Source organism: Pinus tabuliformis, chromosome 1_2, assembly GCF_031772625.1.
Source record: "Pinus tabuliformis cultivar Carrire ecotype Pingquan chromosome 1_2, CPIR1, whole genome shotgun sequence".
Lineage (NCBI taxonomy): Eukaryota > Viridiplantae > Streptophyta > Pinopsida > Pinales > Pinaceae > Pinus > Pinus tabuliformis.
In genome coordinates, this window is record NC_142298.1 from 397,863,595 (window position 1) to 397,882,679 (window position 19,085).

The following is a 19,085-nucleotide window of genomic DNA, read 5'->3' on the forward strand; positions in this document are numbered from 1 at the left end:
CTAGATGTTTTGAAGAAGGAGAGTATTTATGTTAAGCTCTCAAAATGTGAATTTGGCAAAAAATCTTTGAATTATTTGGGTCATATTGTAGGGGGTGGTGAATTGAATATAGATCCTTCTAAGGTTGCAGTCATTATAAACTGGCCTAAACCCAAATCTGCTATATAAGTTAGAAGCTTCTTAGGAGCAACACAGTATTGGAGAAAGTTTATTTCTAACTTTTCGTTGATTGCAGCTCCCTTACATGCTTAAACAGGACTGAACAAGGTGTTTCAGTGGGGAGGAAAAAAGCAGAAAGCCTTCGACACCTTAAAAGAAAAGATTAATACAACACTAGTACTAGCATTTTCCGATCTTCAAAGACCATTTGAGAGTGAAATGGATGCCAGTGACTATGCCATGGGAGCAGTGTTGATGCAGTGCGATAAACCCATATGTTATCATTCTGAGACATTTAATTCTGCAGTAGTTAATTATTCCACATATGATAAAAAATTGTATGCATTAGTACAGAGTGTGAAAAAGTGGAAACATTATTTAATGGGAAAAGAAATAGTTATACATACTGATCATCAACCACTTCAATATTTGCACTCACAAACTAAGTTGCAGCAATCAAGACACTATAGGTGGATGGGTTTTCTACAACAGTTTCATCTTGTCATCAGATATAAAAATGGCATACACAACAAAGTTGCAGATATGTTGTCCAGACCAATCATAAATGCATCCACTATACTTAAGCATAATTCAGTATTGCATGAAAGCTACATTGAACAGTATGCTCAAGATATAGATTTTAAAGATGTATATGCAACTTTAAGTCATGGCAAACAAGTAGAAGAATTGGATTATCATGTTAAGGACCAACTCTTGTATCATTTGGGAAAGTTATGCATTCCTCAAATAGAAAGAGTAAAGATAATTCGAGAAGCACACACTTCTGTAATATCATGTCACTTTGGTATAAGTAAAACAGTTGCACAACTGCAAAGATTTTGTTATTGGCCAAAAATGAATGAGACAATTTCTAGATATGTAAGAGGGTGTACCATGTGCGCTAAAAGCAAACCCAACAATAGAAAACTAGGCTTGTACACTCCACTACCAGTTCCTTCTCATCCTTGGGAAAGTGTTTCTATGGACTTTGTTGGGGGACAACCTAAATCTAGAAAAAGTCATGACTATTTATATGTTGTTGTGGATAGGTTCAGCAAAATGTGTATTTTAATACCTTGTAATAAACAAATTACAGTTGAACAAACTGCAAAGTTGTTCTTTCAGCATGTATGGGTTCATTTTGGATTACCCACTTCCATTATATCTGATCGAAATACCTGATTTGTTGGAAAATTTTGGTCAAGTTTGTGGGAATTGATAGACACCAGACTAAAGAAGAGCATAGCTTTTCATCCGCAAACATATGGCCAAACATAAGTGGTCAACAGGACAGTGATCCAGTTGCTCAGAGGCTATTGCAGCACGCATCCCAAGCTTTGGGATGAACATTTAAGTTATGTGTAGCATGCTTATAACCGAGCTAAAAATTCTTCTACACAGAGATCTCCTTTTGAGACCTGTTTTGGTTTCACACCAAGGTCTCCCTTGGATTTTGTCTTTGGTAAAGACATAGCGGTTGATGGACACAGTGATGTGGACAAGGCAACTAATTTCATCAAACAAATCTAAGAGATTCACCAAGTAGTACAAGAACAGCTAGAAAAGAGGCAAGCCAAGTACAAGGCAAGGCATGATAAGCATCAGACTGAGCATAGTTTTCAAGTTGGTGATCAAGTCTGGTTGTATATCAGCAAAGACAGAATGCAAGGTAAAGGTAAGAAGTTGAAGCCAATAAGGTATGGACCTTTCAAGATACTTGAGAAAATTGGTGAGAATGCTTTTCGCCTTGATTTACCAGCTTACATGCACATCCAGTTAATTGTTAATGCAGACAACTTGAGACTATTTGAACCTTCATTGATTGAAGATCCTGAAGAGCATAGTGAATTGCCTTTTATTGAGGATCTGTTACCAGAATATATCAATGAGTTGCAAGAAGATACAACTCTAGACAGGAAGGTGAGAACTACGCGCAGGGGGGATGTTGAGTACCTGAGGATTGGACTCAAAGGTTCAAAACCAAGCAGTGCGAAATGGATAGAAATTGGGCAAGTAAGGAATCTGTACCCTCACTTGATTGATGCTTAAAAACCAACTTTTGGTGGTCCAAAAGACTTTTCAGTGGGAAGGTCGTGATCCGAATTAGATCCTAAAGAACTCTCTAAGTTTTCATAACTCTGTGAAATTCATGCCAAAGTTTCAAAGACTTACAAAGGTCGAGCTTTTCAGAAATATCCTCGAACAGTTGTAATTTGTGAGCAGCGCCAAGCAACGAGGACCCTCAATCAAGCGCGCTGACTGTTGGCCCATGGTAATGCACGCTGCCACGAAACAGCAAAACGGAAAGCCTTTTTGAGAAACGGGGGAGGTTTTTGATATGTGATTGTCGTTAATCGCATATCGCCAAGCAAACCCCTCAGAGAAGAAAAAGCCCCAAGCGACCCGGACCCGAAAAGTAAAAAACCGTATGGAATTCGCCGATTCTGTCAAAGGCGGGTCCCACACGAAAACTGGCAGGATATCGGAAGGGCTTCGAGCGGTAAGCGGTTTCAACCGAGTCCCGCCCGATGCCACACACTGGGTGCCACGCATCCGGCGGAAGAGAGAGAAAAACACTCACGTCAGATAGGTAAACGTCATGCAACTTACCCGCCTGATATGGATGGAAACCATAGGATCTGGAGGCTCCAGATCGACGGCGGACATGCAATCTGATGGATGACCGGATTCAACGGGGTAAACAGGCCAAGTTATATAAAGCTTTGAAGTCGGGCATGAACGATGAGTTGGCAGAGAAATCATGTTCGCGGGCATTCGGGGAAGTTAAACGGAAATAACGGCAGTTGAAACATTTCCAAGAGAAATGACACTCAATTCATTATTAAACAAGGGGCCACCTCCCTGAAAGGCATTACACAAGTGATGATGATGCAGAACAGATGAATTCAAATGGAAAAAGGCAAGAGAACTAGAGTGCCGAGAAGCGGAAACAAATAGTCAAAAAGCAGATTGGCTTTAAAGCAACGAACTGACAAAAGCAAAGCAAGCAATGAGAAAAGCAAGTAAGAAAGCTAAGAGCAGAGAACAAAGAAAGTAAGTCGAGCTGACCTGCAGAGCAAAGGCAGCATCAAGATAGAGCCAGAGAGAGTCAGAGAGTCTGTGTACTCCCGAGAAGGCTTGAGAGGTTCAAGCAAACTCCTCGGCATAGGCCTGTCATGTATGAGTCTCAGATTGGGCTCATACTACTGTGACCAACAGAGGTCTAGTTTCAGTAAGGAGAGTTTGTGCACTCCAGAGACTTGGGGAATCCAAGTCTAGTCCTATTGATTTATATCTGTTGAGTGAGACTCAAATTGAGCTCACTGTTGTAAAAACTCTGCTTTGAAAACATAATAGAGATGCCACCACTGAAAGCTAGACCAGGAGACGTAGCCCAAGAGTATTGGGTGAACTCCTTATTAAACTTGTCGTGTTTACATGTTTGCTTATTATGTTTTCTCTAACTGCTTCAGTGTCTGTATTTCACAATCTTATCGATCCATTGCATAAAGTAACATAGGCACATCCATGCAAATGAGTTTATAATACCTTTAATTCTTTGTCCTGGATAAATTCCAGATCACCCATCAACCGTGGTTATTGTTTTTTAGCTTTTATTACATGGAATTTTCACCAGGGTTGTTACATCCTCGATATAAACTTAGGGAATATGGTTAATTAATCAGTTTTTTATAGGCAAGTTGTTTTGGGATTACTTGTGGAGGAAGGGTAATTCCCTTCAATAATTTTGCCCAAATTTTTCTTGTTGTGGATTGCCAATTTTAGGCATCCAGTTTGTATTCAAATTTTCACTGCTACTTGATAATAAAAACCCTCACTACTGCACCAGTTTTCCCAAGTTGAGTTTTCTGGGGACATTTATCCAAAAATAATTGAGTCAAATTTTATGTGTTTGTGCTAATGTTTTTAAAACCGGAACCGGTGGCCGGACCGGTCCACCTAATGAACCGGTTTACCGACCGGAACCGGTCTAACCGGGACTGGTTTGGTCTAAACGAACCGGTTTTAAAAAAATACATTAAATAATTAATTTTTAATGAAACAAAACTATTTTTAAGATGTAAAACCATGATTCCAAGCCAATAGAGACAAAATATGCAAAGTTTGCTCATTTATATACCATGCAAAGGTGAATATATCAAAATGGCACCGAGTGCAATACATATCATCAACAAAATAGAAAAATACATAAGAAATGAGGCTCTAAATGGGCTATAAAGTCCAAAAACAATGTTGCAAACTATGAGGCCATTGGCCTACTACAAGTCTATAGTGTACACATGATCAATCATCAAGTCCATCACCACTACTAGACACAGGATCATCATTAGGAGCTACATAGACATCATCTGGTTCAGAGTCTGAGGATGCCTCAGCGTGATCTGCAACATCAGTATCAATGCCACCAATGACAATAGAAGTGGACCTAATGGAAGCACGAGTTTGTCGACCTGCACGACTAGTGCCTTCCATTGGTTCCTTGCCTTTCCTTGATGCCGCTACTGATCCTGGTTCTGATGCCGCCACATAATCTGCCTCATCCCCCGCTAAAGCCATGTCGATATCAAAATCAGCCTCAAACACAGGATCTTCAGTCTCCTCCACCCATTCTGATGTTGGATCAATATCATCCAACACAATGGGATCTAGATCAGGTGATTTTCTCATCATTTGGTTCCTCCTCGGTCGAAGGTTGTATTGCACAAAAACAATATCATTTAACCGTTTTTGTTCCGAACGGTTTCTCTTCTTCGTGTGTATGCGCTCAAAAACAGACCAATTGCGCTCACAACCTGAAGCACTCCAAGTTTGACTGAGGACTCTAATTGCAAACCTTTGCAATTGAGGACAATGGCCACCAAATGACTCCCACCAATGTGTTGCAAAGAAAAAGACAATAATTAGTAACTTAGTTTATAATTTGAATTGTAAATAACGTAAACAATTTTAACTTGAAATGAAAAACAAAATGGAAATTGGAATTGCTTACCTGGTTGGTCCACATCTCTTGCCATCTTTGCCAAGTTTTTGCCAAAAGTACCACTTGCCATATTGAAAATAGTAAGTTGTCTATGTATTTCCAACTGGTCTACATGGTTAGGGACCATGCGCTCCAAGCAATCAATCAATCCAGCTCTGACCTCCCCATCATGCTGATCTCCTAGCCGATTTTTATAGTGATACCTTGGGTTCAAAAACTACCCGGCTGCATGTATAGGACGATGGAGTTGATTGTTCCATCTGTTATCAATGATCTCCCATATACGGCCATATTTAGCTAACCTGTCCTTGTAAGTTGCCTGTATCTGCTCCTTTGCCTGATCCATAGCTTCATAAATGTAGCCCATGGCCAATCTTTCCCCATCCACCAACCTTAGCACCTTAACAAGGGGCTCGGTAATTTTCAGAAGCTCTACAGACCTTTTCCAAAAATAAGTGTCTAACACTTTCTTTTTGGTGTCTTTTCCATCTGGTCTATGAGCCCACAGAGATTCAGACCATTCTTCAGAGGAAAACATTTTCTGCAAGTTTTTATGTTGACCATTGAGACATTGCAACGTGAGGAAGTGAGTTGCAAATCTCGTAATTGCAGGCCTAACAAGCTCTTTGCCTCCAGTGTGTTTCCTCATTAGGTTCAATACCCATGAGTGGTTGTAAATGTACTTTGTAATGCACTTGGCATGCTCTACAATATTTTTTACCCACTCCACTTTGCCTATATCCTCAAGCATGAGGTCTATGCAATGTGCAGCACATGGAGTCCAAAATATGGTCTTATATTTGGCCTCAAGCATCTTTCCAGCAAGAACATAGTTTGAGGCATTATCAGTGATGACCTGCACAACATGCTGCTCCCCAACTTCCTGAATAACGTTATCCAAAAGCTCAAATAGAAGGATTGCATCCTTTACCTTATCAGATGTATCAACTGATTTCAAAAACATGGTTCCTTGAGGGCAAGAAACAAGGAAATTAATGATAGTGCAGTTCTTTCCATCGGTCCATCCATCTGACATAATGGAACAACCTGTTTTGAGCCATGACTCTTTAAACTCAACCAAATACTCATCAATGGAAGATATCTCTTTTTGCAAAAGAGCTCCCCTCAAGTCATGCATACTAGGGCCTTTGAAGCCCTTTCCTGCAGCTATAACAAAGTCCCACATAGCTTGGTAATAAGGTGAGCGAGCAACATTAAATGGGATATCTGAATCATACTTCCATCTAGCAATGTATTGGTGAGAAGTTTCTTTGCATTGTTTTTTCCAATGTTGATCCAAAGTGGGTTGAGAACTTGGCTGGGAGGAAGTGGGATTAGATTTAGAAGAGGCAATGTTGGCAGAAGATGAGAAATAACTTTGGATGTTTGCTCTCTTTGTTCCTTTTGATGATTGACCAAGTCCAACAGAAGGATGAACATAGGGAAAGGGGTCATTGGTGGAAGGGATAGAAGTGGAGTCTTGAATCTCATAATCATCATACCCACTCTCTTTCATGGCTTCTAATAGTTCCCTCTTCCTTGCAATTTCATCTTGGATGGCCTTCTCCCTAGCCTTATCCTCATAAAATTTTTCAAGCTTGGCAATGTATTTTGCCCTAATAGGACCTAACAGTGCATTTGGTGCATCACATGGCTTTACTTGGCCTCTTATCCCAACCAAGTGTTGTTTCAACCTAAGAATACCCCCACCTCCAATAGATTTATGGCATAATTTGCATATCATTTTTCCATCAATTACATCACAATGAGCCCATGCGCTGTCCTTTCCTTTTGGAGCCATGTTTGCTTGAAATAATAACAATTTGCAAAGAAATCTGCCATTAAAAAAAAAATTGCAGCTAAGCAAAATGGAAAACCAAAGATAAATGTAGGAAAACAAATGCACATGCAAGGCTCAAGCTACAAAATTTGATAGCATAGAGCTAGAGAGTTTATAGCATACATGATAGATCATAGAAGTGAGAAGTTTATAAGTATAACACATTAAAAAAAAATTCATGGACAGCAGACTCAAATGAGGAATTATCAAGTGCAAATCCTTACCTGGAAATGCGAACTAGCTCCCTTAGCCTCCTCTTGAAGATGGCAACTCCACTGACAGCTACACACTATCTCCAAAATAGCTCCAACTCCAAGATGACTACTTCAGCAAAAACTCCACACTCTCCAAGCTCACAAACAAACTCACAAACACTCACAAACACTCCAAATCAGTTGTGTGAGACAAATGAGAGTGAGAGGGGTCTCTTATAGCTTGGAGAGGGTGTTTTTGGAGGGAAAATACCTTTACCTCCCCCCCAAAACCCCTAAACCACAAACCACCAATGCCTTTTTCCAAGATTCGGTGGGCATGCCATAAACCGGCCGGTTTAGGACGGAACCGGCCGGTTTGATACAAACCGGCCGGTTCCGTCCTAAACCGGCCAGTTTTCACCGGTTAGGGCCAAAAATCGGGCAAATGAAGGGTCTGACCGGGTTTTTAGGCCGGTTCGGACCGGCCAGCTAGCTAACCGGCCGGTTTGACCGGTTACCGATTTTTCTGAGCGGTTTTTAAAACTATGGTGTGTGCTAGTGTTTTCTCAGATTCTAGCGCTATTTGTTTCCACAGTTTTATTTGTGAAAATTATAGTGTAAATTATTTGATATTTTCCATAACAAACTGCAAATAAATTGTTAAATAAAATTAACAATTAGGAAAATGATTTCCAGTTGCTGTGATAGATGAAATTTTCACACTATCCTTCTTCGTACCATAAAAGATTTGACTAAGTATTATTGTTGGAAACCTTTCAATATGTTAGATAGTTATAACACTTGACACGCATTTGTGCTCACGACCCTAAAAGCCATAACCTTTATGGCAACAATAGAGCTAGTATCATTATGGGAGACCTATCTCAAACACCCTTTGGAGCTAATATCATTATGGGAGACCTATCTCAAACACCCTTTGGATAACGTTGATTTCATGGACTTACCTCTCCGATAACATTTTTGTGTGGGCCAATAATTAATTTTTGATTAATCTCAAAAGATTTCGCTCAAGCCATTGAGTGCATTGAGATAACTATACGATAATATTCTGAGAGGGGTTATGGCAATCCTTTCAAGGGGATCTTGAGTGTTCACATGACACAAGTTTCACTGCATGGAAACCATGAAAGATAAAGTCAACAAACTGCACATTAGCACCAATATCTTGATTCCTCACTTTCGCAACTCAAATCAAATGTTGAATATTAGGATGTTCATCTTAAGTCCCTAGAAGCTAAGATTGATAAACTAAATTTATCCTAAACGTCCAATTGGGAAAGAAAAAACATATAGATCCACCAAAAGGGGAATATTCAATAGATAGTGAACATTACAATAATCCATGCTCTCAATGTAACTATATTCATAAAATAATATTTCAAGATCATAATTCGTGGCATCACTTTCCCAACGAAGATATGAACAAGTTTGGAGGGTGAATCACTTGGAACTAATTTGTGAAGGCCATCTACGCCTTGTTATTTTGATGAGACCGCCGGTTCTATTAGAATTTGGAGAGAGACAATTCTGAACTTTATTTGAGCAAATTGCAGAGGATACAATTTGGGGGAGAACACCCGAGAGGAGCTGCCACACAAGATCTAATCCCTATTTAATTAATCCTCTACTAAAGATCTGATCTTGGAAGCATTATGCAAACATATCATATGCCATCACATGGGACACAAGGATGTTTAAAGAAAAACCGATAGCAAGCTTTAACACCATCGATGATTGGGCCATCTCCTATAAAATTAGAACAGTAAGTTGCACTCAAAATAATTTGATCTCCTGGAATTAAAGCGCTCGAGCTGATTAGGAGTCAACACACCAGTGGTTCGAGCCTCCCTTCAATTCATTCAACATGCAACGAATCAGCTAGAGCGCATGAGTTCCCTCGTGTTGGATCACTGAGATAGCATAAGAGACTTAATATGATATTGTAAGCTTAATAATAGTCGGTCTCCCTACACATTTGTAGCTCGGCTTTCCAGAATTCGTGCTTATGCAGTGATCAATCCCTCGCTCTACCAGATGGAAAACTCTCAGCTCCACAAGTGCATAATCGATCTCTGTACTGGCTTCCTTAATCTGACTCGGTGGTTGTAAGGAAGGACTCTCGGTCTTTATAATCACGTTTTCCCCAATAGATTTCTTTATTGCAGTTTGAACCCTGCGCTGAATATGCTCTCGGCTCTAGATGCCACAATTTTGGAATTCACTGCTCCAAGGAACAACGACAAGCTTAACACCTGCTCCTCCTGAGACAACAAATCATTCGGCCCTGAAAATGGAGAAGACAGACTCTGTCATAAACTACAAAGCAGTTAATCTTTTGCAACCTATGATTAGATCTTTGAAATGCGTAAGAAGAAATTCCACTAAGGTGGTAGTGATGCCCAATGCAGTTAATCTTTTGCAACCTATGATTAGATTTTTGAGATGCATAAGAATAAACTCCACTAAGGTGGTAGTGATGCCCAATGAAGATGGAGGGTGTCTAACTAGGGTGAGATTGGATCCCACCGAAGCTAGGCTGGCTGAGAATCTCACCTGAGACTCGCTTGAAAACTCGCCCGAGCCTTGAATTAAAATGCCAAGAAGAAAATCCCAAATTCCATGTCTTTCTTTTCTCCTCCCTTCTTCCTTTATAGCTTTACATTGGGCCCTTTTCCAAGTCACTGGAATTTACTGTCAAATACCGTGGACCGGAATACCATCAGCAAATACCATTGAAAAATGTGTTTACTGTCAAATACCGTGGACCGGAATACCATCAGCAAATACAATTGAAAAATACCACATTTTGCTTGACTATTACAAAAATCCCCACTTTTGGCCCTTTTATTATAAATAGAGGTCCCCTTCTTCCGAATTTTTCCATATTGCTAGCCTGCCTAAGGGAACAAGTGACCAACAAGGATCTATTTTCTAGCAACCAAGTGGTTGGGATATTACAGTCCTCCCGGCCTAAATTGCTTGTCCCAGGAAAACCAACTGTATTCCTGAGTCCTAGATGAGCAAAAAAAACCCGTGATGCACATGATCCAGAATTTGCATAACTATGCCAGGATCCAAAATTTGTTGTCTTGATGAATCTCCTCTGCCCATTGAAGTAGTTGTTTTAGTTAAGTATGGGTCATGATGATCCCACAATTCCCTTTGAATAGTAGAATTTCCTCGAGGATCCGCGGCACAAGGAAAGCGGGTCCATCCATGTGCATATCGAAAGTTAATCCCAACACCATGAACGAATACACACTCAATTTGTTCCCACTGGTCTTTGCTTGCTGCTTTCAAACACAAAATAATATCTTTGACTGTAAAACCTTCATACATAGTATGATCTAAAGTTGAACTTGGTTTTATTCCATAGTGAAGAATGCGAGCATATTTAACTTGCAATGGAAGTTCCTTGTAGCCTTGCTTGGCATCTATAGACTCTGAAAATCTTTCCATTCCCAATATTATATTTCTTCCGATTATCCACAACATGACCCTTACAGAATCCATTAAGACAATGTCAGCTTTGTTGTTCGGCTCAAATTCACTGGAAATATTTGAATATGGAAAATTTCCAACCTTTGCAGGAGTATCTATATCCCACAATAATGCACAGGTCTCATCAAACCCTGTTGCATCAACATTATCCAAGGCAAAATTCATAGCTTCTTTTATCTGATTCCTTTCCAGGGTTAAGGCTTGCAATGTGTCTTCAAATCCACCATTTTGTTTGTCAATTGAGGAGTGCTCTGGATCAACCCGCCCACTCCTTCCAGCAGCATAAGCTGCACTAAAACCTTTCTCCTTTTCTAGACTTCTCATGACTGTCTATTGGGATAAAAGTGGTGGTATCCATTGTCCACTTTCAGTTACCATGGTGAAAGGCCCTGTCCATTGACTTTGAAGTGGATCTTCCTGAGAAAATGAATAAAGTTTCCAAACATAATATGTATGCTCCTTTAATCCACGGTCAAATAAGAAATTGATCAATGGATTGTCATGTCCCCTTCCCATTATTTCTTGTTTAAATGCACAACTACAATCAAGCACACACATTGTCATGGTGCTGATCACGTTCCTTTGATGCTCATCCTCTTGGAAAGGGAGTGTAATCAATTCACCCCAGCTAACCTCTTGCATTTCATCCTTTGTTGCCTTACCATCTGCTCTGATCATGAAAACAACGAAATCACAGTTCCATTGCTTTTTTCGATCTTCTTTTGTTCTTGATCACCTTATTTTAATAGGAACAGGCCGATCAAATTTCCTCGGAAGAAAATTCTTACCTACCCGGGGTGGTAGAATTTCTACATAAGTATTAGCCATTTGAGTATCTTTATTATCAAACGTTCCATTCGGCCTTCTAATTGGATCAATCTCATTGGTTAGAAAGATTACTTCAGAACTCAGATTTCCAAAGCCTAGCGCTATCTTTGGAGATTCGTTTTGCACTGTTGTTAGTTTTGGATGGAAAACGACCATCCTATGTTTCCTTCGAGTAATATCTGTATACACGGCATATCTAGTGGAAATGAGTTCAACCATCACCTTGCAGGACCTCCATTTACCCTTGGGAAATTTTATGCCCAAACAACAACAAATAATTTTGGTATGTTCTTAAACAAATGTGCAACATGCTCTTGAAGGAGTCTCCTAATTCCCTCTTGCCTAGTTAAGAAGACAAGAATGTCACCAAAATCCTCCCTTGTAAAATTGTGAAAGACAGTTACCAATGCTTTGTTAATAAAATATGGTTATGTGGTGTATGTATGTAGGAATTGTACAGGGTATTGTCGTTCATATTGCTTTTTAGCCATGAAGCTTGCCAAATCATTCAGTGTATCTTCATCTCGAGCTATAAGTAGTTCTCTTTTTGTTCCATTCTCAAGTGTCTGCTTGTTATTGGAACGCTCAATGGTGTGAGGCCCAATCCTATGACAACGTTCATGGAAAACCATATGTGTGAATATGGATTCAAAAGCCACATATTTCTTGTGTTCCTGAGAAATGCATGTATCTGTATTAGACCTCAGTTTAGCCTTTCCAATGATTTTTTGAGCATGACCATGGCCGTTCCCCTCTCATTTACTATTTTCTCATCATTTGGAAAATTGAAGGCAATTTTTTGAGAACCTTTGACATCACTTGCATTATATATCAATTCAGTGTTGTGGGGGAGCACCCCCCTCGATCTTGCTCCTAATCCGTGCTCCGGGCAGGAGCGATTCGGGAGCGGGTCGGGAGCGCGCACGCTTCGTAAAAAAATTTCGCTCCCTACCTTTTCGGGAGTTGCCTTTTTTGCAATTTTTTTTTTTTAGTAATATTCGAAATGCAATTTTTTTCGAAAGAAACAAATCATTTTTGAGTTGGGCAACTTAATGATAAAGTCTAGGCCCTAGTATTGATATGCTATTCATGGTAATGTTAAATTCTTAAAGTAAAAGGATGAAAGTGACATTTTCCTCCTTTTACTTAAATTTTTAACATTACCATGAAATGACTCAGGATGTTTGAGAGTGGTTCTGGCCTCATTGGATTTCATATGGAGAAAGTAGAATTTTAGATTTCATTCAAAATTTAGCAGACTTATCAGTTTTTCAAGATTTCAGGATTGGGGTATTGCAATGTTTCCATTGAATTTTGTCATGTATTAGGGTATAGAACTCGTATTTAATCAAGAGCACCAATCCCTCTATGTACCTCGATGTTAGTGGCATTGGTTGTCGAACTCCTCTATCATGGCCCTCCTAAAAGTGTACGCATCACTCAAACGAAATCATGACTTGACATGCTATGCTTTTTCTATCTTATGTTAATGCTTAGAGGGTGATATTAATGACAAAGATCCCTATACAAATACAGAGGTAATGACAAAGATACCTCTAGATATTAATGCTTAGAGGGTGATATTAATGACAAAGATCCTGATTTTCCAACAAGACTAAAAAATTAAACCTTTCTCGTGGTGACAAGAGGCCCAAGCATAAGAAATAGATAATAGATTTACTTCTCTTTTCTAGTTTCTAGTAACTTTTATAACTATTGACTCTTTCATATTTATTATAATATTTTTTTAAACAATATATGACAATTTAAGTTTGAAGTTGGCAATTATAACTCATTAGTAATGAATTATGAATATGATGCTTCATGAAAATTGAAAGTTGTTCCATTTCATTTCATGATAGATATTATTTGTTGTAATGGTTACACTTAGCTTACAAGTACAACTTTGGTGATCAATGATGATAAATGTTATATATTGAATTTTGAAAGCTTGAAACTTCAAGATTGATGAATCATGAGACTCAATATGTTGTATGTTACTATGTTACTAACTTGTGGACATGGTTGATGAGGATTATAACTTCTAGATGATTGTTGTTATATGGTTCAATCTATGTTTTTTATATCTAATTCATTATTCTACATGTTTTTGTTGACATATATGTATTAAAATATAAAAAATATATATATTATATAAAAAACGCTCCGAGATTCGCTCTCAAATCAAGAGCTTTTGAAAATGTCGCTCCCGCTCCTGCTCCCAAGTAACACTGGTTCAATCTATGTTTTTTTTTTTTTTTTTTATATCTAATTCATAATTCTACATGTTTTTGTTGACATATATGTATCAAAATATAAAATATATATATATATATATATATATATATATATATTATATAAAAAACACTCGGGGATTCGCTCCCAAACTAGGAGCTTTTGAAAATGTCGCTCCCGCTCCCAAGTAACACTATATCAATTGAATCATACAAAAAGGAGCAGCAACCATATTTACCATGTTCCATTCGATATAAATACCCCCAAAATTTGTCAAAGCCTGAGGTTGATTTGCTTGAAGTTGAAGGCAGGTCTGGTAACAAGCAATTGCTTCATCCACTTTCCCAACATTTTTCAGTGCATTGCCCAAGTTATTATATGCCTCCCAAAAAGTGGAGTCCAGAGTGATAGATTGTTTGTAGTGTGTTAATGCCAAATCTTGTTCATGAAAAACGAGAAATACCCAAATGAAATCACATAGTCAAGACGCAATTGGATCGCTTGTTGGTAGCGCAAGATTGCATCTTGAGACTTTCTTACGACCTTTAATACATTTCCTTGGCTCAATTGAGCATCCAAAAAATTAGGCTTCAACCTGATGGTCCCTTTATAATAAACAAGGGCTTTCTGGAAATCCCCTGCTTCCATGAATAGGCTAGCCAAGCATAAATACACCTCTCCAAATGATGTTGTTGCTACAGGTCCCTCAAAAACTATAAAAACTTCATTCACTGGGAAGCTCAATTCTTGCATAGTTTTTAACTTGGGAAAATGAGGCAAATTATCTTGTTTAGTATTTACCTCTCTTCCTTGGTCATAAACACGATTGGGGCTAGGATATTTTCCATGATCAAAGGGTGTTGGAACCTTCAACATAGGAAATTGCAAACATATGCATCGAGCTACCTTGTCATGTAATTCTAGTGTATAATACTGTGAGCTCAACTTTAAGGTGCAATAACCTTTCTGTACCTACTGATTTCTGACAGGCAAAATTCTTATGCTGGTCTAGATTAACATTTGCATTTGTCTCATCTTTGCCTAGATCAACATTTTCATTTATGTGATTGAAGTGATCCGTAGGCAGTGACTTTGTTGTTGTTGAATATGCAAAGCCATTTTTGTCATTGTCCATCCTATATGCAACTTCTTCAATTTTTCTCTTGATACTTCGAGCTTGGACTTCACTTTCAAGCACAATTGTGGTTTCTTCTATTTGAGTTGATCCCTTTTCCATATCTTTATCTATATTATTCTTGTGTGCTCCTGGGTCTTCGGCTTCAAATTTTCAATTATTTTTCTCTTACCATTATCCATGGGTTCTGCCTCCTTCAAGGTAGCTCTATGTGTTTATTCCATCATTTCATGTGCTACATTTTTCTGCTGCTTTCTCCTTAGAAAATAATAATCATTTATGGTCAAGGTCAGTGGTAATTTTTTTGTATTCCCTCATCCAAGTTGTGACTATTTCTGCTATGGGTGGGAGATATTCCTGCTCTCAGGAGAAATCATCCAAAAATGTTGGCATAGTTGGCCTGCTGCCACAAATGTGCCGACTATGGCCACCCCAATTGAAATGTGAACCATTGTTTCTATTATTGCTCTGATGGTTAGAATTTCCAAACTGAGCATGGGACCTTTTGGTGAGAAGTTGCATGTTTTCTTCTTGAGTTGATGTGATCCTATCAAGAACATTATCAAGTCTGTAATTCTCTCAATCTTTCATTATTTCCCCTCGCTCTTCTGGAATGACCTGTAGATATGCTTTAGACTTGTGTCTCTACCTGTGCCTTAGCTTCACATCCCACAACTGGCCAAGAATGTGGCTCTGATACCACTGTAAAATACCACTGGGTAAAATACCTATATTTAATTAATTCGAATCTCCACCAGATACCATTATAATCCCTTATTCTATAACAATTTTAATAATAAAAAAACACATGCAACTGTTATTTTGATGAGACCGCAGGCTCTATTAAAATTTGGAGAGAGACAAATTCTGAACTTTATTTGAGCAAATTGCAGGGGATACAATTTGGGGTAGAACACCCAAGAGGAGCTGCCATGCAAGATATGATCCCTATTTAATTAATCCTCTGTTGAATATCTGATCTTGGAAGCATTATGCAAACATATCATATGCCATCACATGGAACGCATAAGGATGTTTATAGAAAAACCCACAACAAGCTTTGACACCAGCGATGATTGGGCGATCTCCTCTGGAATTAATACAGTAAGCTGCACTCAAAATAATTTGATCTCCTGGAATTAAAGGGTTGGAGCTTATTAGGAGTCAACAGACCAGTGGTTCGAGCCTCCCTTCAATTCATTCAACATGCAACGATTCAGCCAGAGCGCATAAGTTCCCGCGTGTTAGATCACTAAGATAGCATAAGAGATTTAACATGTTGTTTTTAGCTTAATAACAGTCGGCCACCCTACGCAGCTGTAGCTCGACTTTCCAGAATTCGTGCTCATGCAGCGATCAGTCCGTCGCTCTACCAGATGGCAAACTCTCAGTTCCACAAGTGCATAATCGATCTTTGTACTGGCTTCTTTAATCTGACTCGGTGGTTGTAAGAGAAGGAATCTTAGTCTTTATAATCACGTTTCCCCCAATAGATTTCTTTCTTGCAGTTTGATCCCTGCGCTGAAGATGCTCTCGGCCCTGGATGCCACAATTGTGGAATTCACTGCTCCAAGGGACAACAACAAACTTGACACCTGCTCCTCCTGAGACAATAAAGCATTCGGCCCTGAAAATGGAGAAGTCAGACTCTGCAACAAACTATGGAGCATATCATCTTTTGCAACTTATGATTAGATCTTTGAAATGCATAAGAAGAAACTCCACTCGGGTGGTAGTGATGCCCACCGAAGATGGAGGGTGTCTAACTAGGGATCCCACCGAAGCTAGGCTGGCTGATGATCTCACCTGAGACTCTCGCCTGAGCCCTGAATTAAAATTTCAATAGGAAAATCCAAAATTTTATGCTTTCTTTTCACCTCTCTTCTTCCTCTATATCTTTCCATGGGGCGTTTTTCCAAGTTTCTGGAATTTACCGTCAAATACCATGGATCCCAATCCTATCAACAAAGACTATTGGCAAATACCACATTTTCCTTGACTACTACCAAAATCCTTCTTTTGCCCCTATTATTATAAATAGAAGTCCTCTTCCTCCGAATTTTTCGATATTGCTAGACTAACGGAACAAGTGACCAACAAGGGATTTATTTTCCAGCAAGCGGTTGGTTGGGGATATTACACAAAGAGCGGTTGGTTGGGATATTACACAGAGACTCCGGTCTCTAGAATTTATAGTGTGCATAAATTTCATCTTTGTCATTGGTTGGATTATTTTCTCAATTTTTTGGTTGTCATTGGTTGGATTATTTTCTCAATTATTTGGTAGTGTTGGCTTGTGCATAGAGGGAATATTACAGAGCCACGGTATGATCCTTGGTTTGTGAGGGGTTGCTTTTCTCTAGTAATGAAGAGATAGTGATGCATGCAAGCTAGGCTTGTGCATAGAGGGAATATTACAGAGCCACGGTATGATCCTTGGTTTGTGAGGGGTTGCTTTTCTCTAGTAATGAAGTGGTAGTGATGCATGCAAGCTAATTCGACCTCTGATCTAAAAGGAACAACTGCTCGCTTGGGATGTTAGATTTTAGATCAGAGCTAGAACTTGGGCACACAAAGACTTCACGTCATGAGACTCTGCGGACTTCACTGGATCTCAAGGTGGATGTTGTTGGCAACACCACCCTGCACTCAGTGCATGCGAATCTATCAGATTTGGAAAAGGGGGCTGATGATATCAGGTTACATGCTTATCTCTCTATCAATGTTATTTGTTGCTATGACTCTAAGTTTTTGTGGTACAATTTTGGTGGTTTCATTTTAATTTTTACAGGGGTACATTATGATCTGCGCTTTGGTGTTTCCTAGCAAGCGGGTGACCCTACTTGGAGTTGCTCATCTGCGTATTTGGTTTACTAGTATTTTTATTCTTGTCGGCTTGGGTTTCCCTAAATTCTCTGTATCTCCCATCCTTTCATCTATTTCGACCTTTCAGTCTCTGTCCCCTCAGTCTAGGTTTGATGTGGGACAATTGTCTTCCCTTGTTTATTTCATTTTGGTGTAAAAGGCCCCGACACCATATTCGTAGTCACGGGGGAGTTGGTGGTAGAGGACTGCAAGGTCGACTATGTGCCCAAGCCTAGGCCCAAGAAACCACAACTATCTTTCAGTTTGTTACACCTCCTGACATTTGTGAAGAAATTTTCCAAATTGAAACCCTCATCACTAATGTCAGTCAAGCATATTCCAACTCTGAAATCCTGTAGGAAGTAGCCAATTGGGTTCTTGACCTTTGTCATACTAGGGGAAGATGGAGCCAACAATATTTGAACTCCATCACCCTCCATTGGTAAATGAAAACACTTTTAGGCAGGGTCTTGAAAGAGAAGTACGAAGAACGTAATGATATCATCTCTTCCTTGAACGAGATCAATCAGGTGTAGTGATATCAACACTCATGTTTGGCTAGCTTGGATGCTCAATTGGCTCACTTGGAAAGTCATCTTCAATGTGAGCTTAACCTCTTTGCCCATGTTGGTCCCTTGCTCCAATGGCTTCTTCAAACTCTTGATCACATGATATGTCTTCATGTAGTTATTTTGCTTCTCTATATAGTTCAGTCTCTAATAGTTCTAGTAGTTTTCAAGAGTAAATGCTTTATTTTGATATACTTACTCTTAAATTATTAGTCTAACACATCAAGTTTTCTCTTAAAGAAAATTGAGACCGATAATAATATGCACTGTGATATTTAAAATGATATATTTTAAAATTTTAAAATAATGCAAAATTAATTTTAAAATAATAATAATAATGATGTTAAAATTAAAATATAATAAACAAAATTATTATATGATAATAAAAATTAAACCTAAAAGATTGATTTGTTTTTTTTTTTAACTATTTTATGTTTCAATGATTTGTAATTAAAATGAATTTTTCACTTATCCAAATTCGTATTCAAACCAAGTTGTTAGGCAAAAGTTCATTAAATAATAACTACATTTACTACAATATTTTTTCTTTGTAAAAAATGAAATAATTGAGAACAATGCAATATTGTTATAAGCAAGGTCTCTTTGTTAGGCCGATAGGCCTTCCTTTGAAAGGGACTTTCGTCGTCTCTTTGTTCCTCATGCTGACATATGGAATAGGGAATGGCGGCGTCGTGTTAAGTTCGTGCAGTAACTGTTCTGCGGTTCCTTCTCGCCA

The 19,085-nt window shown here is 38.7% G+C and overlaps 1 long non-coding RNA gene across 1 annotated transcript; it reads right to left on the bottom strand.

Moving 5' to 3' along the window:
* Nucleotides 1-9,316: 9,316 nt before the first annotated feature.
* On the bottom strand, nucleotides 9,317-9,828 carry LOC149206036 (uncharacterized). Its single transcript, XR_016251905.1, has 2 exons — nucleotides 9,770-9,828; nucleotides 9,317-9,500 (listed from the first exon to the last, which is right to left on the bottom strand). It is a non-coding gene; the product is annotated as an uncharacterized LOC149206036 (long non-coding RNA).
* Nucleotides 9,829-19,085: the final 9,257 nt, after the last annotated feature.